General features: G+C 37.6%; 1 protein-coding gene across 1 annotated transcript in view; it reads right to left on the reverse strand.

The window, feature by feature from the left end:
- ZNF804A (zinc finger protein 804A) overlaps window positions 1–25,531 on the reverse strand; it is a 270,186-nt gene that overhangs the window by 65,495 nt on the left and 179,160 nt on the right. The window lies entirely within an intron of this gene.

Here is a 25,531-nt window from a genome sequence, read left to right on the forward strand (position 1 = left end):
GTCCTTCGCCCCTGTCCTTACAACAAGAACAATCTACGAAAAATGAAAATCAATTCTTTTTCTCAGAACTGTGAGAGAACAGAGATTACAGGGTGAAACACCACTTCAGAATCTGGAGACACAAGCACGTTTGGAGATACGGTAAAGAATATCTGCTTACTCAGATCAGAAATTGCTGGGGCCACGAACTGGTAGGAGCTTCCCAATGTTAACTGATGAATTCTAATGGCTGATTATGGTCTAGTGTGTGAAACAGGTTCTCCTGGCGGCCGAAATCTTAGAGGGAGCACAGATATTTCTCTAGGCTTTCTTTTTATGAATTGCACCAGGTTCTCATTAGGATAGTTTGAGAAAGTCCCTTGTGTCCCTGGAAGGTGGTTGGGAAGAAAAAACTATTGTGAAATAAGCCAAGAGCCTTGTCTATAACTGAAACCCACTCACTCCCAAGGGATAAGGTTATTTCCATGTCTCAATTCAAAGATGTTGTTCTAGCCAGGGAAAGGAATTTACGTTCCCTATAGTCTTCCTGCCACATTAAAGTTGTGGAGTTGACATGGTCAATAAGGGTCATGGCTTCAAAAACATAGGGTAGGAATTCTATAATAATAATAATTTTTAAAAAAAGGAGTAGGAGCTTGGGAGACAGACCGTGTATCACGGGAGAAACACCGAAGACAGTCATAGCCCTGAGACAGAGATATAGTAGAGGGCTAACAGTGAAAGGTTTTAAATGTTCCCTCTCCCCACACCTTCCCAACCCATCCATAGGGCTCCAGTTTCATAGTGCAGTAGAGCTGAAGGAGTTGCACTATGCACACTTTTTCTGAGGAGAAGTGCATAGGGGAACACAAAGTTAGAAAGGCACACACAGTCAAGAACCCTAGAGGTCGTCTGTTCATTACCTGATTCATGTCCAGCTTTCTATCAAAAATTACAAAGCATTCTAAAAGGTAAGAAAAAGAAACAGCCTGAAGGAAAAAAAAAAAAAAAAGATAAAGCCCTAGAACAAGGCTCATGACTTAGATATGACATATCTGTTGGTGTTATCAGAGAGGGAATCTAAGACAATCGTGATGTGTTAAAGTCTCTAATGGAAAAAGTGGGCAAAATGCAAGAATAGATGGGTTAGGCAAACAAAGAAATAATAGTTAAGAAAGAATCGCATGAAATCGATAGAAATAAAAAAAATGGTTTACCTAAATGAATAAGGCTTTCAACAGACTCATCAGTAGGTGTCGCACAACTGAGAAAAGAAGAAATGTGTGGGAAATATCAGAAAGGGAGACAGAACATAAAGACTTCTAACTCTGGGAAATGAACTAGGGGTGGTGGAGGGGGAGGAGGGCGGGGGGTGGGGGTGAATGGGTGACGGGCACTGAGGGGGGCACTTGATGGGATGAGCACTGGGTGTTATTCTGTATGTTGGTAAATTGAACACCAATAAAAATTAATTTTAAAAAAAAGAATCAGTAAACTTCAAGACGTGTCAATAGAATCTCACAAAATTGAAATGAAGGAAGAAAACAGAATAAGAAGAAATCACTACTTGATATTACATTATACATCTGTTGTAATCCCATCCCTCTAGGTTCTATGAAGTCAGGATCTTTCATTGTTTTGTTTTTTGTTTGTATGTTTGTTTTTCATTGTCCTATCCCTAATGTCTAAAAGAGTGACGAGAACAAACACGTGCTTAAAAAATATTTGTTCTGGGCACCTGGGAGGCTCAGTGGTTGACCCTCTGCTTTTGGCTGAGGTTCTGATTCCGGGGTCCTGAGATCGAGTCCTGAATCGGGCTCCCAGCATGGAGCCTGCTTCTCCCTCTGCCTGTGTCTCTGCCTCTCTCTCTCTCTGTCTCTCATGAATAAATAAATAAAATCTTTAAAAAAATTGCTCTATAAATGAATGAATAAGCTACAACCATATTTTTGGAGGTTGTACATATCATTTACTGTTACCAATCTTGAAACATGTTTTTGGTGATATGCACTATTTAGTTGGGTGGAAAAATGTTTGAAATACCCAAAATGTACACTTTTTTTTTCTACTGAAATTTAAAGGTGTAATACTTATCATTCTTGCTAAGATTCTGAAAAATTTAGTGCATTTTATAGTGTAATATTCTAAAGAATGATTTTAATACTGTAATATAAATCAACATTGTCAATTCTACAGGAAGGTTTGCAATGGTGAGAAGAATGATGGACTCAGAGGTAAAAATATCTGCCCATTATGCTCAGCAAAAACCATGTTCATAAAATGTGAAACATAAATCCATTCATAGAATTAAAATTAAAAACAAAAATGAAAAAAACATTCATTCATTAATCATTTAGGGGGTGCCTGTAGGTATTACATACACTCAGGGACACTAATATGCATAAAATGATCTCTCTCCTATTAACACCATTATGTTGGAGACACAAAAGAAAGACAACTTTTGCTCGTTGTGATATATACGTGTGTTATAATAAATTAGATCTAAAGAAGACTATGATGGGGGATCCCTGGGTGGCTCAGCGGTTTGGCACCTGCCTTTGGCCCAGGGCATGATCCTACAGTCCCGGCATCGAGTCCCACATCGGGCTCCCGGCATGGAGCCTGCATCTCTCTCTGTGTATCTGCCTCTCTCTCTCTCTCTCTCTCTCTCTCTCTCTGTCTATCATGAATAAATAAATAAAATCTTAAAAAAAATAAAGAAGACTATGATGGACACACAATAGTGAGCAAAATTCTTCGAGTTGAGGGAATCAGTACTCTTTCAAAACGATACTTAATTCACTGAAAACTCAATAGGAGTCAGCACATGAGAGAAGGGAGCAGCAGATTTTGTACTCCAGGAAAATTAATTATATATACAATTATGAAATATTACACTTTTGAAAAGTCACGAGCCATATGGTGTAGCTGGATAGCCTGGGGTATGCTGTGGAGTAAGGCGAGGTTTCTGGTGGTAGCTATGGAAAGGCAAGAACAAGGTGGGATTAGGAAGCCGTCTCTGTATGGTAAGGAGTCTGAATGTCTGTGAAAGCTGATGGGGAAATCAGTGAAGGCTCTTAAGCAAGGGTGGAAGCTGATCAGATTTGCATTAAAGAAAAAAAACAGATACAACTACACGGGGCGTCTGAGTGGCTCAGTTGGTTGAGTGTCAGGCTCTTGATTTTGGCTCACATGGTGATCTCAGGGTGGTGGGATGGAGCCCTGTGTCGGGCTCTGCATTCAGCCCGGGATCTGCTTGACATTCTCTCTCTCCCTCTGCCTCTCCCCTCGCTTGCAGGTGCATCCACACAGGGTTGCACATGCACACTCTCTTGCGCTCTCATAAATAAATAAATAAATAAATAAATAAATAAATAAATAAATAAATAAATAAAATCTTTAAAGAACAGATATGATCACAAGGTGGAAAATGAAATAGGGATGGAGCTGATACCAAATGCAAAGCCAGTAGTTAGGATGATGTTTTCCGGGGAGAAAGAAGTAAAATCTTTAATAGAAAGAGCAATAATCACCAAATAGTAACAGGAAGGCTAGAGAGGGCATCACAGGAGAGTGTGAATAACGAAATGAAGGGTGAAGAGGGCAGTTCCCATGGAGTGATGGAGACAGAGGCCAACTTTTTTGACAAGGGTGCGTGGCTGGGACATAAAGAGGTACATATTCTGAGTATCTTCCTTTTAAAGGCAAAGATATTAGTGACTCGTTTCTAGAATTCCTGTTCTGTTGAATCTATGGAAATGTTCTTGGGCATTTTAAGGAGACAGATTTGCTAGAGCTTAGATAGACGTTACTTAATATTTTCTATTACATTTAATTTTATTCTATTATAATGTCGCATACAGCAGTTCTTATTCTTTGTTTTTATTAGAATAATATGACAAATTAAGAAGTTCATGACTTCATGACTACTATTTTATGATTACATAATAATAAAATTTAAAAGACATAATAAATATTTTAAAGTTAAAGTACCATGAAGCTTGTGTTACCCATTCAGCAAAGGTATCTTCTCTCAAAGAGCTGGTCACATGCACTCTAATAACTTGAGTGGGGATGCTCCATGACTACATTCAATCACGACTATTTAGAGGCCAAGGTGCTTTTATGGATTCTTTTGGAGTAGATGAGGAATTTGTATATTTTCTAATGCTGCATTTTGGGAACATCTAAGAGGTTTTACATCATTGTTAGGAGACATATTATGCCAAAAGATGATCACATGGAAAAGAGATAAAATCTGAAAAAAAAAAAAAAGGAAAAGCTGGATGCTTAATTAATTTTAGACTAGTTCTACTACATCCTAAAGGTATACATTTCTTTTGCTTTCTTTCTTTTTTTTTTTTCCTTTTTTTTTTTTTAATTTCCTGGCTACAAAATGAAATTGTCTTGCTGGGAACAAAATAAGGTAAAATAATAGTCCTCAAAACTTTTAGCTTTATGCATTTTTAGAAAATATTTTCTCAAAAAGCAAGCATGACATTGTAGGTGTCACATCATATGAGCTCCCCAGATGCCTTGCAAAACTCATAATGCAACCATGGCTTCCGTAATAAGAAGAACAATATATGGAGACCTGCTGTCCCTCCCATTAGTGGCAGCAGGATCAGCCCCTGTGGTTAATTCTGCTTTGTCTTGAACTCCAAATGGGAGTGATAGTCTGTGTATTTGATACACTGTTAGCACGGCAGGGAAAGCCCATTTGGAAATAATCATATGTTTCAGGTATCCAAAAGAAAAGGGATATTTTGCAAAGAGAGGCATTTTAACTTGAAAAACTTCAAACTAAAATTTGGGTGGAGAAGGCATAATGAGGAAGGGAAAGACTAACATTTATTTATGGCCACAAATGAGCACGACGCTTAAACTATCTGAGCCCTGACAGTACTAATCCTCAGGTAACATTATTCTTCCCATTTTACATATGATGAAAACAAGACTGAAAGGGTAAGGATAATTGACCTGAGATCTTGCACCATGTGATGGCGCGTCTCACTTCTAGCTGCTTTTGCTAGCCTCCCACTAACCCTCTCTCTGCGCCTGACTTTGCTCTCCGTCAGGAGGAATCAGTAGTGGCCTAAGAGAATTTATACAGCAAAAAGGTAAATGTGAACCACAGATATGAGATAAATGAAATGTTCAAGACGAGAGTACCTTTTGCTAAAATGTACATTCTAAATGTGAACACACGAAACTGAAAAATACTGAATTCCATCTTTTAATTCAAATGTATGGCTGGTCAGCCAGTATATTAATTTTTTTTTAATTTTTAACTTATTTTTTAAAAGGTGTCATTTTAAATGCTAGTGTTTATATAAGCCTACACAAATGATATAATAAAACTAAACACAAGTGAAGGAACAGACCAATGATGTTTAAAAAACTTTTTAATCTCTGGGTGGCTCAGTGGTTGAGCACCTGCCTTCAGCTCAAGGCGTGATCCCGGGGTCCTGGAATCGAGTCCCACATCGGGCTCCTTGCAGGGAGCCTGCTTCTCCCTCTGCCTGTGTCTCTCCCTCTCTCTCTCTCTCTCTCTTTGTGTGTGTCTCTCATAAATAAATAAATTAAATATTTAAAAAAACCTTTTTAATCGAAGCATGGTTGACATATAGGATCAATGATGTACTTTCATCTAACAACCGTTATGTCGTTAAAATCCATGAAAGAACACAGAGCATGGTGGCCTTAATTAAATCAGGGAAACAGCGTGATGGTTTTAAGACATTCATACGACTTAGCTGTAGTGAAACACAAATCAAAGCGCAGGAAGAAAATATTTTGAAATGCGGCCTTGAGACTCGGGTCCGTAACACAACAGTATTCACAGAGAAGGTACTTTGATGGATTCTCTGGGGTGAACGCAGAAAAGACTCCTCACACCACTCCCTTCCTTTGCATTCCTAGCAGGGGCCACAGGTAAGATAAGTAAGAAAATGCTTCACCTGAAGAAGTTGGGGTATTTCATATTTCTATGGCTCTTGGAAAGAACAACAAACAGAAAAAAAAAATCAAAAAAAAAAAAAGGATAGGGCAGGAAGCCCACCGAGATGATTAGGTAACAGGTTTCAAAGGGAAAACACACACAGAGAAAAATCGGTATGAAAGGAAAACACTCATATTGCATTTTCAATTCTTCACTCGCAGCCTTGTGGCAAGACTCTTCTCCGAGGCCCTTAATCTTTGCTCAAACTCAGGTGGAGACAATAAAGACGTGATCGTATTTCAGGAGTACAGCGGCAGGTCAGATACTGATGTATGTCGGAATAGACGCAAGGTCAGAGAAGAGAGCTGTTAGCTATCAGGCAAAGAGTTAAAATCGCTAATTCAGAAGACGGGAAGCAAAAGGAGGCCTGAGTGGAGACAGACTGTCCCATAGAAGCCAGTGGTTTACCAGGGGCTGTGCGGGGGGTGTGTTCTGGGCGGGGGCAGGGCAGGCGCCTCGGTTTCCTGCCCGGGAGGAGAGATCAGTAAAGGTTTTTGGGCTTTGTTGTGCCTGTTCTTGTTGTTTTACTAAAAGAAATAAATATTCTGTGACACTGGAGGACTTAGAGGACAGTCAGAATTTGATACCTTAATTACGAATCATGTTTCTGAAAAAAAAAAAAAAATCATGTTTCTGGTTTAGAGTATCAATTTCAACTCCATTTTAAATACGCTATTTCCTGAGGAGCCAGAGAGAGAAGGAGAAGCAGGCGCCCCTCTGAGCAGGGAGCCGGGCCTGGGCTCCACCCCGGGGCCCTGGGGTCACGACCTGAGCCGAAGGCAGATGCTTCACCGATGGAGCCCCCCAGGCGCCCTCAGATAATTTTTCTTTTGAACATTTTGTTGAAAACTGGTCAAGGGTGTTATTCCAAAATGGGAAAACGTCAAAATTCTCCAACTTCCACAAAGTAGAATTTTCATTTTTTATATGTTTTATTCTTGAATTAGTTACACGTATTGAACATGCTACGTCCGAATGCATATGACTCAATGATATTGTGAATTGATTATCCAGGTCATTAAATCCTATTACACTTTTTAAAGTATATTTTGGGGGCACCTGGGTGACTCAGTTGGTTAAGCTGAGTTAAGTTAACTCAGTAAGTTCAACAGAACTCACCAGCATTCATGATCTCCCCCTAACTGCGGTGCTCTAGCGCTGAAAATGGGGTCAGAAGGACAAGAATAAATATTTCCTCATCTTCAACTCCTACCTGTTAGTTCAGTAGCCCCGACTCCCTGCAAATACCCACCATGGAGAATCTCACGTGAGCTCAGACTTGCTCTTTTTCTCAGCTCCTGGGTCCTATTCTCCAGAAATGCCTGCTGCCAGGACTCCCTGCCCACTGAGCTGCGTGGCCCCATTCTTCCCGCTCTTCCTCCCGAGGCAGGCTTCCATGGACCCCCGTGCCCGTAGTGAGGCTAACATGTCCAGTCATGACCAGGGCCACGATGCAGGCCTCTGCTAATATGGCTGAGAGCTGAACCGGATGTCCCAGGCACCCCATCGACGTATAAACACTTTTCACATCTTTTGAAATCTGCTCACTGAGCTTTCCTATGCAGTCTTTAAAAAAAAAAAAATACAGAGATGACGTTACAAGAAATTAAGGACTTAAAAGTAAATACTAAATGAAAAGCACTGAACAAAATTTCTCCTGAAACCATCTTTGTGTTGCTAATATATGGCCTTTCGGAACATTAAATCTTTCTGTAGAAACTTGCCACCATGCTCCCTTGTGCCTCCATCTCTAGGAACCAATCGCTACCAGGATTATGCCTTTCATTGCATCACTGAGTGTTCTGTGGCATCACCGGGTGACACACATGATTTGAACTTCCTCTTTTTAGATATCAAGACGTAACAGACTAAAAATTCAGTAAAGTCTGAGACATACGTGAAAAGTGTGAGGTGAATACTGTGTTTAAGAGAAAATAAACCAGCCAATCTGATGTAACCGTAATGGATGGTGGAAGTCAAACTAAAGCTAGAGAATATGTTAGATTTGGGGACCAAATTGGGTAACATTTTACCCCAGAAGTTACATTATTCGGGACGCGGAGATGACCACCCAGTTCTGTGACTGACCTTCTGTTCGCCAAGCATCATGATAGATTCTAGGTTTACAAACATAAGTCGGGTTCCCAGAACAGAGGGATAGAAGAGCAAGTGCGATGGACAGTGACATAAATAGATGTTGTCAACCTAATAACATAAGTGCTATGGCAGAGATTTCACGGGAATCTCTGGAGGACGTAGGGTCAAGAGAGGCTTCGGAAGGTGACAACTGAGCCGAGCTATAGAAAATCAGCAGTAATTACCCAAAAAAAGAAATGTCTGAACAGGTTTCCAGCAAGAAGAGACACTATGTGCATAGTTACAGAGGCTTGAAAAGAACTTCATAGCCAGAGAAGGGAAGCAGTTTGGTATTACTAGAGGTTACTAGGCACAGTGTGTAAGAGAGAAGGACGGAGAGGCAAAAGCATGATGACCACAACGTATATGTCACACCAAAGAGTTTGCAGTTTTTTTAGGTTATTTACTATAATTAAGGGAAGAGAGTGGGGAACAGGGAGACTTGTTAAAAACACTTTAAAATTGCTCAAACAAAAAAAAATATTACTCAAGAGATGAGAATCTATCATAAAACCAATATCTAAAAAAAAAAAAAAGAATTCTCAATTCTAATCGGAAGTTCCATTGATTTTAGTAACACAGTCCTATGATATATTTATACTTAAATGATTTATGGGCAGCCTGGGTGGCTCAGTGGTTTAGCGCTGCCTTCAGCCCAGGTCGTGACCCCAGAGACCCGGGATCGAGTCCCACGTCAGGCTCCCTGCATGGAGCCTGCTTCTCCCTCTGCTGTGTCTCTGCCTCTCTCTCTCTCTCTCTCTCTCTCTCTCTTTCATGAATAAATAAATCTTTAAAAAAATAAAAATAAATGATTTATAAAGAATGTATTTATCAAACTTATTTATCAAGGCTCTGTTTTAAGAGTTCTATAGAATTAGTATCTATAATCACTGAATTGAATCAGATAAGCCTCGCTATCATCCAACTCACTTATTACACTTATTACTTTTCTCGAAGGCATCCTAGCTGTCTTGAGTTATCCCCAGTATCTGCGACACTGCACACGCCGAATCCCCCAGGTTGAACACAGATAGATTTCAGGCCTGAGTGGCTGCCCCTGCTTAGGAAGCATCTTGCTCCCAGTAGCAGGAATCAGTGAAGAGCAGACTCTGACACCCGGTCGCTCATCGCTCATCCTTGGTTTCTTTCCTCAGGAGGCATTTCGCTATTATTAGACAATTTTATTTCATTTTATTTTTAAAGATTTTATTCATCTATGTGAGAGAAAGTGCACGCGTGAGAGAGCACGAGTAGGGAAAAGGACAGAGGAAGAGGGAGGGGGTGAGCTGAGCAGGGAGTCTGACTCAGGGCTGGATCCCTCATCCCAGCACCCTGAGATCACCACCTGAGCCAAACGCAGACGCTTAACTGACTGAACCACCCAGGTGCCCCCCAGACAATATAATTTTAAAGAGTAGCAACAGTGTACTAAGCACTAAGCTAAGTGTTTCCTTCTTTTTTTTTTTTTTTTAAAGATTTTATTTATTTATTCATGAGAGAGGCAGAGACTCAGGCAGAGGGAAAGGCCGGCTCCCTGAGGGGAGCCCAGTATGGGACTTGAACCCGGGACCCTGGGATCACGACCTGAGCCAAAGGCAGATGCTCAACCACTGAGCCACCCAGGCATCCTTTAAGTGTTTCTCATAAATTCTTAACAACAATGCTGAAGACAGTTATTAGAAACCCTAATTTATAGTTTAGAGGAAAAAGGCCTAAAGGATTAAAGTAGTGTCTCTAAACTTTAGGTGTAATGAGCGACTATTTAAATTCACACCTGTTTGTCTCGGCTTTGAAGCCACGACCAATAATTCAGATTCCTGAAGTTAAGCAATCCAACTTAACACCAAAAAGCTATCAAAGCCAAGTAGGATATATCTTAGAAATACAAGATTGGTTTTAACATTCTAAACCAATATTATACAACATATTACTAGGACAAATAACAACAACAACAACAACAAACGCAAGATAACTTCAAAATACAGAAAGAATATTTGAAAAAATTCAATACTTGTTCAGCATAAGTACACCCCACAAGCTTAGAATAGAAGGAAACTTCCTCAACTAGACAAAATATATTTACACAAATTTCACTGCCAACATTTTACTGATTGGTGAAATGCTGAATGCTTTCTCAAGATAACAGAAAAAGAAGAATTACTGATTTGTCTCTTCCATTCAACATTGTGCTGGAAGTTTTAGCCAAGGCAATTAGATAATAACATAAAATAAAATTAATGCAGATTGGAAAACAAGAAGTGAAATCATCTCTATTTTCAGATACTATGATCTTATAGAAAGAAAATCTAAAGAAATCCACTAAAAAAAAAAGCTTTTAGAACTATTGAACAAGTCAGCAAGTTTGTGATATATAAGATCTAAATACAAACATCAGCTGTCTTTCTAAACACTATTTAGAAGTGCTTAAAAATGAATTAAAAATCAATTTCATCTATGCCAGCATTAAAAATAATAGAATGCTTACCTATAACTAGAGCAAAAGTGGAAGATGCTTACATGAATAACAAAAATTACTGAAATAAAGAGGATCTTAATAGTTAAACATACATCACATGTTTATGGATTGAAATATATGATTTGTTAAAATGGGAAGTCTCCGAATTGATCTACAGATTCAGCACAATCTTTTTGACAATTTTACCTACATATTTTGCAGAAACTGATGAGCTGATCTTAAAATTCATATGGAAAGGCGAGCAACCATAAAGAGCCAAAATAATCTTGAAAAGAAGAGTAAAATTGGAGGAACGACATGTCCCTATTTCAAAATTTCCTACAAAGCTACCGTAATGAAGATGTGCTACTACCATGAGAACAGACATCCATATCTATGCAATAATGTGGGTAGTCCAAAAATAAAACCTTACATTTATGAGTATTTTCTACAAGGATGTAAAGACAATTCAGTGGAGAAAAAAACTCCTTTCAAGATATGGAACTAGGGGCGCCTGGGTGGTCAGTAGGTTAAGCGTCTGCCTTTGGCTCAGGTCATGGTCCCAGGGTCCTGGGATTGAGCCCCACTTTGCTCTCTGCTCAGCGGGGAATCTGTCTTCCTCTCTCTGCCCCTCCTCCATTGTGTGTTCTACTCTTTCTGTCAAATAAATAAAAACAATTTTTAGAAACAAATATATATAGAACTAGCAGATATCCACATACAAATGAGTGAGGTAGTACTCTTTTCTTACCTCATACAAAATAATGACTTAAATTGGATCATAGACAATAATGAAAGAGCAAAATAAAAAAGTCTTAGAAGTAAACATAGGACTAAATCTGTGACCTTGATTAGGCACAGACTTCTCAGAACACCAAAACCTCCAGTAATTAAAAAGAAAAATAAAGGCAGGTAATCATCAAAACAACAACAACAACAACAACAACACCTTTTATTACACAAATGACACCATAAATAAAAATCTGAGAAGGGAATGCACAGAAAGGAAGAAAATATTTGGAAATCAGGTATCTGATAAGTAACTTACATCTGGGATATATGAAGAACTCTTACAATTCAATAATTTAAAAAAAATAATCCAATTAAAATTGGGTAAAAAATCTAAATAGATATTTCTCCAAAGAAGATGCACAATGACCAATAAGCATATGAAAAGATACTCCAAATCATCAGCCATTTAGGTTATTCAAATCAAAACCATTGACATTTCACTTCATATCCATTCTGATGGCTGCAATTTAAAAAAAAAAAAAAAAAAAACAAAAACAGCCAGCAAGCAAGCAAAACAAAACAAAACAAAACAAAAACCACACAAAAAAACAGCCAGCCAGCAAGCAAGCAAGCAAACAATGCTTGATGGAAAGAATGTAAAGAAACTGGAAGTCGGGGGATCCCTGGGTGGCGCAGCCGTTTGGCGCCTGCCTTTGGCCCAGGGCGCGATCCTGGAGACCCGGGATCGAGTCCCACATCGGGCTTCCGGTGCATGGGGCCTGCTTCTCCCTTTGCCTGTGTCTCTGCCTCTCTCTCTCTCTCTCTCTGTGGCTATCATAAATAAATTAAAAAAAAATTAAAAAAAAAGAAACTGGAAGTCGTATATTGCTGATGTAAATATGAAATAGTTCAATGACTTTGGAAAGCAATTTGGCTGTTCTTTAAATTATTAAATGTAACTGTCACATGACACAACCATTTCACCCAAGAGAAATGAAAATGCCCGTCCATATAATGACACAGATATTAACTCAAGAGAAATGAGAACGTATGTCCATAAGAAAACAGAGATGTTCATAGCAGCATTATTCATAATAGCCCAAAGTGGTGACAACTCAACTATCAGTTAACTGAGGAATACAGAAACAAAACGTGGTATATCCAAACAATGGAATGTTGGTTAGCAATAGAAATGATTGAAGACGTGAGTCACACTACACGGGTAAAGTCTGAAAACATCATAGTAAGCAAAATAAGCCAGTCACCCAAAAAAAAAAAACAATATATTGTATGAATCTATTTATATAAAAGTCTAGAATACGCCAACTCAGAGGGAGAGAAATGGGTGGCTGTTGTCTAGGGCCGGGTAAGTGGTGGGTGGAGATGAATGTCAGTATTTTTTTGGAGGTAAGTTAAAAGTTTTAAAAGTGAGAGACCTACAACTCTGTGAATATACTAAAAACCATTCAAATAACGAAACTATGAATTCATGGATTGTACTATATATAATGTATATCTCTATGACGCTGTTGAAAAGTGATGTCAAAGCTTAAAATATCACTTCGGTTCTGCTGATAGAAACTTTATTGTAAAAAAATAAACATTAAAGTGCAGTTAAATATTATCCTGGGTTGTATATGAATCCAGTTTCATTCAAGGGTAGGTTATAAGTTCATATAAATAAAGTTTATGTAAGAGAATTTCTTAATAAGAAAAAAAAATTGGTGAAGAATTAAGACCAGAACCCATATTTCTGTGAAGAAGGTTATCATCACATCACTGGGGGCAACGCTCCCACTGGAAACGAATAAAAGCCTGAATAAAATATCAAAACCTCCTCTCAAAAGCATTGCAGAGGTAAGAAATCTCCAGAAAAATAAGAAATAAATGCACAAAAGCAACTTTTGCCCTGAGTTCATTTTCCGTATCTCAGTATCTTAGTTCTCGACCCACAGCAAGGTGCGTAGATAGAAAGGACAGCTCCGGGCCTGCGCAACTGGAAGTCTCACAGAATGCCCTCTACCCACGAAGACTGGGTTGAAAAAAGTTTTACCATCAGGGTCACAGGAAAGCAGAGGTCAGTTCAGCGTTGCCATCCCTTCCATGTAATTATGAGAAATCACCTCCCAAACAAAGAGCAGAATTCAAGGGAAAATTTAAAGACCAACCTGCCATCAGAGCTCCTAGATTAGCAGTACCTGTAGGCTCTTCACAAAAGGAAACATACCTTTTCTTTGGAGATGGCCAACTTCACCTCGGGACTCAAATAAGGTCTACAGATTATTGTCAGATGAAACGGAGAAGCTCACATAAAGAAAAACAACTAAGAATATAGGGAAGACTAGCCCAAACCTTCTTTTGTTGGATATTGGACTAGAATATATTTACATGAACTCAGAAGGAGATACAGAGAGAGGCAGGGGATGGAGACAGAGACAAAGGTGGAGGGAGAGAGAGAGAAAGAGAAGGACACCTTCTAGCTCTGTTCACTGAGAAGGCTTTAAGCAAAAATTCCAGGAGGAAAGACGTCTAGCTCCCATATTTATTTGTTCCTACACCAAGCACCAGGGCTTCTTGGCTTAAATGGGTGATTCTAGGGCTAGGACCAAAAAAGAAACATGAACTTAAAATATCATGTTGTGCTGGCCAGTGAGGAAACATCTGAATAACGGGACACGTCAGAAATAAACAGAAGTCAGCTTCCAGAGTCATTCTCCGAGCAAATACCGGGCATGTTTAGCATCAAATAAACAATGACATTTAACAATAGATAAGCACTAGATAAAACAGGAACCCATGAATATGTATTAATCTAAATAGGTAAATGCATAAATGGTGGAGAAGAAAAAAGCCTTTTTATATAATATGATGTAATCTGCTAAATGGAGAAACATCTTTGGAATCAAGAAAATCGCCATTTCACAAACATCACAGTAATAATTGATTTAGTCATTAATAGATACTTAAAACGAGTGGGTGAGAGTTTAATGGAAAACAGGATATTATGTGGTCTCAAAGTATTTCCCCCACAAAATACTTCTTACTTGCAGAGAACCATGCACAGCTTACAGTATAGATGCCCGGCAGACATCACTTTGACTGTGATCAAAGTTAACATAAGAAGTGATGGAGCAAACTGGCATCATGTCCCCCCTGATATGACGCACTGAAAAAGATGCATTTTATCATTTCCCTGACGCTCTTATGAGCCGGGAATCTATCCAAACAAGGAATTTCTTCATAAAAGAAAGTGTTCTAAAATTAGCAGATGATAAATAGGAAAAACACTAACTAGAAACAAGGCATTTATACCTAAAGCAGCATATTAAGTATTGCAGGCCATTAGCCACATGTGGCTGTATGAATTTTCATCTAAATTAATTAAAATATATTGAGGTAAACCTTTCTTTTTTTTAGTTTTATTTTTTTAAGATTTTACTTATTTATTCATGAGAGACACAGAGAAAGGCAGAGACACAGGCAGGGGGAGAAGCAGGCTCCATGCAGGGAGCCCGACAGGGGACTCGATCCCAGGACCCTGGGGTCATGACCTGAGCTGAAGGCAGACGCTCAACCGTTGAGCCACCCAGGCGTCCTGAGGTGAGCATTTCAAGTGCTCAAAAGCCACATGAGATCAGTAATGACAGTACTGGATAGTGCCGATATGTAATATTTTCAGCACTGCAAAAATTTTTGTTGGACAGAATTGATTTATAGTTCTAGACAACAGAAAGAATCCCCTGGCAAGACGATACTGGGGAACCTAATGGAAGAAAATGGACAGGTAAAACATAATCTGTGGGGGGGGGGGGAAGGAATGCCTCGATGACTAACACACAGTCCAGAAAGTGTGCAATTAGACAAGAACATGTAATACGATATTTTCTAAAAATGGACCATTCCAGTGCTGAGGAAAATGTGGGAGAACAAAACTCTTGGACATGGCTGATGTGATGATAAACCGGGTCACTCATACAAGAAGGCAACATTCCAAGAGTACTTAGAAGAATTAATGTATGTAGATGCTTATGAGTCAGAAATTCCACTCCTGTGATAACATTTCAGATAAATTCCTGCAAAAGCCCCATACAACTTTCAATAAAACTTTTGCATAGTTTGTGGTAGCCTGCATGGGAGGCAATCTAAATGTCTGCGTTCCCGGGGGGAATGGATAAGTAATAAAGGGATGGGCATTATTGATCATGTGCAGCAGGAAGAAACATTAACTAGATATACAGAAACATGTAAAAATATATATAAAACAATGAAATTTTGGACAATATAATTTATATACACTTAAAACCATAAAAATAATTTATGTACACTTAAAACCATAAAAATATGTATCAAAACTACATAGTGTATAACACTCATGAATATTTAAAAATGTCTCTTTGGAGTGAGGATCAAGGATAAAAAAATAGAACAAAACAAGGGAAAGGTCTTACATAAATGAGTGATAACAATGTGCTATGAAGTGGGAGTATGATTTACTCGTCTATGGACATCTAAATCCCAAAATAAAAAAAAAGGAAAATAACTAGGCCCATTATGTAGGCCAGAGTAGTTCTAAATATTAAACAACTTACATTTTTGTCGCCATTACTGATTTTATTGTAATTGGTCATCATATTAAAAACAAACACAGAAAAAGGTTTTGTTTTGTTTTGTTTTGTTTTCCTGAGAGAAATGTGCATTAAAAAGAAGCATTTAAGCAACATGGTAAAACAGTTTCTGGGAAGAACTTGACATTTCTCTAAACTAAGTTCTAATTGTAGTTTTCCTAGTGATCTTTTGTACTGGATAGACTTAAAATAGGGTTGAATCCTCAAGGAACCATATGTCTGTGTTTTTTTAAGCACATAGCAAAGTCCTGCTGTGTCAATAACTGCGGAAACAGGAGATCTTTGGGTATCTAGGCCCACCCGGCTGGCCAGGTACCAAGTTGGGGTAGACTCTCGGTAATTTCTTACAGTTTGGGGGAATGGATGTATGATTATGATGCGGATAACAGAGAGGGACAAATTGCATAATTCACTGGCAAAGCCCAGTATACTTTGATGAATTTTTAGGTCATTGAAATTAGAGATGCCGCAGAAAAGCCCTAAGAGCCTAATGAATCGTTGACTGACTGTATCCTTGGAACTGCTTATTTTTCTGAGATGATGAAGATCCGAAAAACATAGGTTTCTTTCCAGCCCACTGTAGCTGTTGGTGTTAAAAGTTTAGAAAGACCTACTGACTTCTACAACAAGAAATTCAAGGTTTCACTTGTGTTCATGGCCCCATCCAGGAATCTGAAACTGATGGAATATTTTCAGTGGGAAGGAAAACTATTCCCAAAGTAGGATTCTTGTTATTTTTCTCCACGTCTCGCTGTTGTAGTGGTTGTTTCATTGTTTTCGTGTTTAGTGAAGCCAACTTCACTTATGAGGACATTTCTCTTCTTCAGATGTGAGCGCTCTTAAACCATCTGGGAACTGTTTGAGTCAGTGTGTTTCAAAAATGAATGTGCATTTGAATTACTTGTCAAGGTGCGGATTCTGATTTAGTCGGCTCTGGGCTTGGAGCCTTGAGAGTCTGAATTTTTAAGAAGTTCTCAAGCTACCGGCATGTTAATTTGAATGGAAAGTTTGAATCACTCAGCTCATGTTTCAGAATTTTTTTTTCAAAAGAGTCTGAAAATAATATAAAAACATCAATTTCTTCTTTGATTCAATCTGCAGATAGCATGAGCAATGATCAGCTCTATTCAGAGAAGGGACAATTAAATCAAATAATCAGGTGATATTCTAAAATTAAAAAGTTCATTTAGTAGTAATTCTCAGAATCCTCCACATCCCCCAAAAAACTGGGTTATTACCACTAACATCACCATTATAATGAACATGTTTACTTGTTAATCCTGAGGCTGTAGAGGTAGGGAGGCACACAGATAGGTGGTGCTGTAGCTTTAAAAGAAATTCTGGATTTTCTCCCCTCAACCTTTAAAACCAAATAATCCCTTATAGTTCCTTTTCATTCTGAAAGCAGCTTTCAAAAATGTATGAAATATATCAATTCTTTTTTTCTGTCAGTATATCCCGGAGATTATAAAACATGCTTTGTTGCAGAGCTTTATCCTAACAGAGTAACTATATTTTTTTGCTTCTTTACCCTCAACTGACTCTTAAAAATTGAGGCTACAGTTAAAGAGAATTTATATTATACCATGTCATGTAAGTTTTCCAGGAGTATCTGGTGAAAATTATAGCCATTTTGTCCACCCAAACCATCTAGTAAAATGCTTTATTCTGATGGAAGTCTTTGCAGTTCTTCAGAGAACCAATTTAGTTCTTGAAAAAAGGATGGAAGTGACTCACCACGAAATTTTGATATTCAAGTTTTAGTGACCAAATACGTCAAAGTATTCTCAGGTGTATCCTAACCATTTTCTTTTTCTTTTCATTGTTTATTCATTTATTTTAAAAGATTATTTATTTATTTATCTATTTATTTATTTATTTATTTATTTATTTATTTATTTATTTTTGGTTTATTTATTGAGAGAGAAACAGGGAGAGAGAGAGAGAGAGAGAGAGAGAGAAGGGAGAGGGAGAAAGAATCTCAAGTGGACTCCACACTGAGTGCAGAGGCTGACCTGGGGCACGATCCCAGGGCTGCAAGATCAGGACCTGAGCCAAGACCACTGAGCCGCCCAGGCTCCCCAACAGTTCTTTTTAAATTCCATTTGGTATGCATGAATGGCCAGATGGATCAGTTATCCCCCGGTACCCACCTAGGAGCCCCATCCTAGCTTTCCACATCCTGATTGCACACGCATTCGGTACTTTGGTGACCTCACAGGGAAAGGAATCTGTCTCAAAGGACAAACTATTCAGAAAAACATCAACGTAATTCCTTCTGTTTTTAATCACAGTCACAATTAAAACTTGGAACCGAAACTATGTCAAAAAAAAAAAAAAATCCTCAAGCTTTTGCACCTGAAGAAAAATCTCTCTCTTAGCCTAGGAATTCTGAGTTAAGCCAAGAGATCCCATATTTCTCCAGGTAAGCAATTAGTGTAGGATATTTTATTTTATTTTTAAAGATTTTATTTATTTGTTCATTAGAGATACAGAGAGACACAGAGATATAGGCAGAGGGAGAAGCGCGCTCCCTGTGGGGAGCCCGATGTGGGACTCGATCCTAGGACCTTGGGGTCATGCCCTTGAGCCACCCAGGTGCCCCAGTATAGGATATTTTAGAACTCATTTCAAGACAGATTTCTCACACTAAATAAAACAGGTAGATTCCAAAACTTACCTACTAAATAGACGCAAATCATTAAGTGTCACATTTCATCAGTAAATGGAATTGAAACTAAATATGCATTTGTTCCACACTATTGTATAATTATACGTTACATAATTCATATTCACAAAATTCTTGTCAAGTGGATTAAAAACGAGGTTCCTTTACTTATTTTGTAAGGTTAAAATTGAGAAAAATTTGAATCAATTGGCTCTCCAGATACAAAGATAATCTACAAATTAACCTGATTAAATGAATAATTTCAGTAAAATAACGAATGTCCTCTACATGTTACTTGTCCATATAAGATATTGTTATTCTAGATGCTTTTCAACTTGGAAGTTGAATGGTAGGTAACTGGAATTCTTCTGGAAACAAACCAAAAATAAGTATGATGTTTGAAAGGAGAGTACACATTAAAAGGCGCTGTCCCAAATGTCTCATGAAATGCCTTCTGATAGGCAAAATATGTCCCTTGAAGAATCCATTATGACAGTTCTTGTTCTTTCTTTAAAATGTCAGTCACTAGGAAACTCAAAAGGTGATTTAATATCTCTGTGTCCACTAACATGAGATTTTTATGATCCTTAAATCTTTGAAAATGCTTCATTTTAAAATATTTTTCGCATTATTTAAAGTGTTACATAAAGGAATTTAATTTTATGGTAGCTATTTAAATTATATGACAAGTTGTGGACACACATATAATCTAAAGCTAAATAAAATATTATGTCATATATAGAAGTTATGTAGATTCAGAAGATATTTTATATAGAACTAAAGCATGTATAAACTATACATAAGGGATCCCTGGGTGGCGCAGCGGTTTGGCGCCTGCCTTTGGTCCAGGGCGCGATCCTGGAGACCCGGGATCGAATCCCACATCGGGCTCCTGGTGCATGGAGCCTGCTTCTGCCTCTGCCTCTCTCTCTTTCTCTCTCTGTGACTATCATAAATAAATAAAAATTTTAAAAAAACTATACATAAAATATGATTTTATCTATAATTTATTTAGAAGTAACATGTTCAAGTCTCATCCTCCTCATCATTTTTGCATTCAGGTATCTCTTTATGAAAAAATTAGTATCACTACATTTTGTTTTAAAAGCAGTAATTAAATAGAGTGTGACGGTTAAGCACATTGATAAAATTTAAGAAAGGTGACTTCATTTGAGTTTAATATTTGCATCATTCTCCTTTAAGAAACGTAGTTTTAATGACTTATGACTTTATTTCCTACTTTGCAGCTTCACTATTTGGTTCAATAATAAATATTTTCATAATAATAATAATAATAATAATAAATGCTATTTATTGATAATCAACTTTTAGACTCAAATTGTAAGCAACAGATTTGTTTTACTGCTGTTGTCAAGTAGAAACATGGATTGGTGTGAAAGCATACAAGAATAAATAATCACAGCAGGCTCTGATAATATAATTTTTTACGGGTTTTTCTGAACTTCTTCAGCTCATAGGAAAAGCTCCAAGTAAATAATCAACTGCAGTTTCAAGTGCCTATTAATAAAGTTTCAAGGAGCTATTATAAATAAAACTAAAAACTCCCACCCTAACTGAAGTCAATTAATGAAAAACAATGTCACGGTTACCCTCTCTTTTTGTTGTTATTTATGGTTTTAAAAATTAGATGGGAGGGAAGTCATGGAAACACAACAATTCGATAATTTTTTAATGATTCCACAAATAGTATTTTGGTTCACGAGTTTGCATAGTTTAAGGAGAAAATGTCTTCTCTCACAAAGAAAGGAACCTCAGGCTCGCCGATCAAAATAGTGGGATATCTTAAGCCCAGCTTTAGAAAGTCCTTTCTCACAGGACCATGGGGCACATTCAATATGCTTTTTTACTTCTGTGATATTTAGCTATGTCTGTCCACTAAGGCATACAGGTCTTCAAAGAAGAAACTGTAATATGTTAAAATAAGCATATGGTTTGAACAAGTGTTAAATTGGTTTGAACAAGTGTTAAATTGGTTATTTAAGAAATGAATAAGGCAAGGATCCACCCAGATGCGTGTGTACACACACATCTGTGTCGATATATGTAATATTTACCCCGTCCGTTAATTCATTCTGAAAACACAAACCTGACTGTGTTGTCTCCTCTCCTGACCCTTCACTCCTACTAGAACCGTGGCCTTTGAACATAACATTCCCTGGGCCTGAAATGCCACTGAACCTCCTCTTTGCCTGACTTGGCTGGGCAAGAGTCCCCTGCTCAGAGAAGCCATTTGATGACACCTTTGACCATTTTGAGATATAATAATATGTTGTTTTTTTTTTTTAATTTTTCCTAGAGCCCTGTCATCAAATCTGTTTGATGAATGCATTAATTTTTATGTTTAAGTCTGTTTTCTTCAGTGGGCCATGGGGTACAGGAAGGTTAGAGAGTATGACATTTTTGTTGTTATTATTCACCAATGGATCCCCAGAGCCTAGGAAGAAAAGAACGAAAAACAATCAGAGCTGCATTCTGATGTGCAAAGTGCTCTCCATTTTGCAATAAAAGGCTTATCCAATGGCCTATTCTGGTATTTTTACCAAGAATATTTATACAGCACCATGTTTTCCTCACATACAAAGATTGAATAAACTTTATCAAGGTACACTTTTAAATTCAGCTTGGCTGCCTCACTTCGTATTTAGTAACCAGCCGCAAATAAGCCCATAAATGTTTAAAGAGTCAAAATTGTAACATAAATGTGATGTGTGCAGTATGTCTCGTTGCTGATGCCTTCAAAACACAAACATGTTGTGATTTTGTCCTCATCTGATCAGATTTTGTATTTAGAATTTGTTTGCACTGTGGCACTGAATACAACCAGATGTGTTTCATCTCTGCGGGTTCTTTTGGAGTTACAGGCTGCTAAGTGTTTGAAATAAAGACAGCCACAATGTGGGGGGCATACTGTTTCTCACTAGGAGAACATTCCACGTATGTCTGTCAATCTTCAAGAGCTCATTAAAAATAAAAGCTTGAAATGGGGGAGAGACAGAAACTTTTCACATTTAAAGTTGTTTTATATTTTACTTGTAAAATATACCTGCAAAGGGATAAAAATGCATTATTTTTAAAAAATATTTTAATGTACTTGAAAGGTGGTTTATGTGAATTTTTCTTTGCTTTTATTTTTTTTTTTTAAGATTTTATTTATTTATTCATGAGAGACACAGGCAGAGGGAGAAGCAGGCTCCATGCAGGGAGCCCGATTCCGGAATCCAGGATCATGACCTGAACCAAAGGTAGATGCTCAACCACTGAGCCACCCAGGCGTCCTATGAATTTTTCTTATCAGCTGGATGCAATGAAGACCATAAATTTCAGAAATATAATCTTCTATTTAATTAATACACTTCTTGCATTGTTTTTTTTTCTAATTTTCTCTTCTTTCTTTATTGTGGAGAATAGATTTTAAAATATAGGGAAAATTTTATTACTTTGGCAGTTCTTAATGAAGCATTAATTATAACAGTACCACATACATTTATTGAGCGTATAATATTCTAATAGGTGGATCATAATTAATCTGTTTCTTTATGATAGCATTTAGATTTTGCCAATATTGTCATTAATAATATAATGAATACATACATGCACATATATTCCTCACTGTACAAGATTTGATAAGAGTAGAAATCTCTTTAAGAAAAAGACAACTATATATTTTTTCCCTAAGCGTGCTTTAATAATCACTTATTTGGATAATGGAAAAAACAAAAAAAAATGCTTATTTGTTAATGCCATACTCATTAGCATGATTTTAGTGTCAAGAATTTTAGTGTTGAATTATATGTCTCAAGTTATGTCCATGTTAATACTCTTATTTTTATCAATACTCTGCTTAATCCTCTAAATTCTAAATTTTAGAAAATAATGAAAACAACAACATAAGATATGCCTCCAAGTCTACTTTAAACATGTTTTATCTTACAAGAGACACGCTCATGAGGGGCTCTTTCCCTTCGACTACGCCACCAGTGACGAATTTGGAAATCCACATACATTCAGAAGATCAAAAAGCTAACTCATCAGAGGGAAAACACGACGTATTTCTTTCCTCTCTCCCATTCTGCAGCTCTTTAATAACAAAGGAACAAGAATACTTCCTCTACAGCATATGTCCCATTTAATGTGTGATATACTTATTTTGACAAAATGACCTAATAAACACCAATAATAAATCCCATCACAGACAAAGGCTATCTCTGACTTCATCCTACAAAAGGTTCTGGATGAAGTCCTGGGACCCGAACATCAGTGTTACATGATCAGAATCTCCTAATCTTTGAGAATCATGGCTTAATGATCAGAGGACTTTTATGATTATTTCTATTATTTTGCTCTTTAGGGCACCTGGGTGGTTCAGTTGGCTGAGCGTCTTACTCTTGGTTTTGGCTCAGTTTCATGATCTTAGAGTCATGAGCCCCGAGTTGGCTCCATGTTCAGCAGGAAGTTGGCTTGAGATTCTCTTCATCCCTCTCCCTCTGCCCCTCCCCACTCCATGTTCTCTCTCTCTCTCTCTTAAAATCAATCAATCTTTAACAAAATTAAAAAATCAAAACAAAGGTATACTTCTGATGTACTACAGAACACACGCACACACACACACACACCATGCCACACACAATCACAATCGCACTTTCTTTGGATCAAGTTGAATTATCTCAAACAATCTTTACGAATAGAGCTATTAGGGTGGCTTTTGGATAATCTGAAATACAATGCTTTTTGAAGCAGCAATAAATTTATGATTAAATGCACAAATGTAACTAGTTGCTAGCTAAATATTTAGATTTGTGTATTCTACAGGATTATTAAATGTAAATTCTTCTAACTAGAATTTATAGGCCTTCCTTCACTCCAAATGTATCTCCAATCTTCCAAAATAGGTTTTTAAGTAGAAATTCCTAAAATACGTCTTAGAGTGGGAGCAGGAATAAAGAGGTAATACTGGCTATTTCTCTTTCACTCTTCTCTTAAATCTGATTTCATATATTCAACCTATATAACATCTCTCCATTGGATGTCCTACTCTCACTCCCTACTGCCACGACCACCTTTCTGTTTTGGATTAATTGTTTTTTTTAACCTCTCTTTTCCCTTCCAAATACAGTATTTACTGTATTGATAGTGTCTTTTCTTAACTGCAAATCTTAATTATTTACTGGTAATAATTTTTATTACTTTTTATTTACTCGTAATTTTTCAATTATCCAAGAGACTGAAGATAAATTTGAAGATCATTAGTTTATCATAAGGATCACCTTTATACTCTCACTTGTTCTGGTCTCAACCTGTCCTTTCCAAACACTAGCAATGTAAAAATCCAATGAGAAGGAAGTCTATGTGGCTACGCAAGTTGATTCAAGCACCGTCCTTTGAATAGAAGACTGAGGGAATAGTTTTGAAAACAAAACCAAAACCAGAACCTAAAACCAAAAAACACAACTCATGGGAGACAGCATTTTCAACACTTGAGGAGTAAAGAATAACATGACGGAAATCTAAGGAGGGCTTGATTAATAACTGAGATTTGTGCACCTTTAAATCTGGCATAAATAAATCAATTTATAGTCAGATTCTAAAGAAGTCATGAAGAATGTAAATAAGAGGGTGTCTGCCATTATGCAACTGTGTTAAGTGATTATTTGTTGCGCTGGAAATTGGATAATTAGAAAGTAAACAGCCAGGAAAGGAGAAATCTCCAAAGTTAATTTGGGAGATGGGACATTATATTATCATGCTTTCACAATCTTGCAAGGACAGAGCTCATTTCTCTTAAATCTTGAAATTCTCGGATGGAGGAACTGCCAAGCAATAGCTGTGGCCCCTCCAAGGGAAGAATGATATTCCAAATGCCAAGAGTAGGGCAGGGCTGAAAGCCCGATTCCCTTTGTAAAAGGCAATTTGGTATTAAAAGAGATATCAAACAGTCACTTGGGAGAATTAGGTATCATTGCCGCTCAGTGACTTCCTGAATCCATCTGGGAACAATTTGCCATGTTCTTTGTTTAAGCTAATAAAGTTGTGGCCTCAAGTTGTATTCCATTAGGGAATCTCCAGAGTCTTTTATTGCCTAAGGGGACCGAGCATCAGCTGTGAAGAAAATGGGATGGTGAAAGACGTTATGTTCCTGGCTCCGGGTTCACGGTGCATTTGTCAAATGACAGCTTATGTGCTGCACCTTGTATATTTTAAAATGACATTTTAGAGATGTAAGGCATTCGGTGTTTATATGTATCAAAACAGGAAGGGCTGACGGGGGGCATAAACTAACATGCTCCGGTGACACAACCGCAAAGTCCTTGCCTTTCTTTCATAGAACACTCAGATCTCATTTCCTCATCCGGGTAAAGTCAGGGTGGTAGCGCTTTATTACGCTTGCTGGGGTGCCTGGGTGGCTCCAGTTGGTTGAGCATCTGCCTTCAGCTCAGGTCATGATCCCAGGATCATCATGAGCCACTCAGGCTCCCTGGTCAGTGAGGAGGCCCCCTCGTCCTCCCCACTCATGCTCATTCTTTCTCTCTCTCTCTCTCTCTCAAATAAATTTATAAAATCTTTTAAAAAAAGAAAATTAAAATTATGCTTGAGAAAGAAATGACTTGATCCAAAACATGTAAAATCTTAAAATACTTTAGCACAAATGTCAGCCTTCTGATTAGTGACCAATTTGTAGAATTTGGAAGTGACACAATGTAGTAAGACGGTGGCTCTCTGTATTGTCTGGTAGGATACCTTGGAAGATGGGTAGATTAGTTATATCTGAGACTCTGTTATGGTTTCTGTCCATGAAAAAAAAATCATTCTACGCAAATGGAGATTCTGGACACTAACAAACTTTAAAATACATGAGTAATTAATAATTCTTTTAAAATATATAAGCACATTAATAATTGCTTTTAAATTAGATATTA

The sequence above is a fragment of the Nyctereutes procyonoides genome, unplaced genomic scaffold (genome assembly GCF_905146905.1).
Source record: "Nyctereutes procyonoides isolate TBG_1078 unplaced genomic scaffold, NYPRO_anot_genome, whole genome shotgun sequence".
Lineage (NCBI taxonomy): Eukaryota > Metazoa > Chordata > Mammalia > Carnivora > Canidae > Nyctereutes > Nyctereutes procyonoides.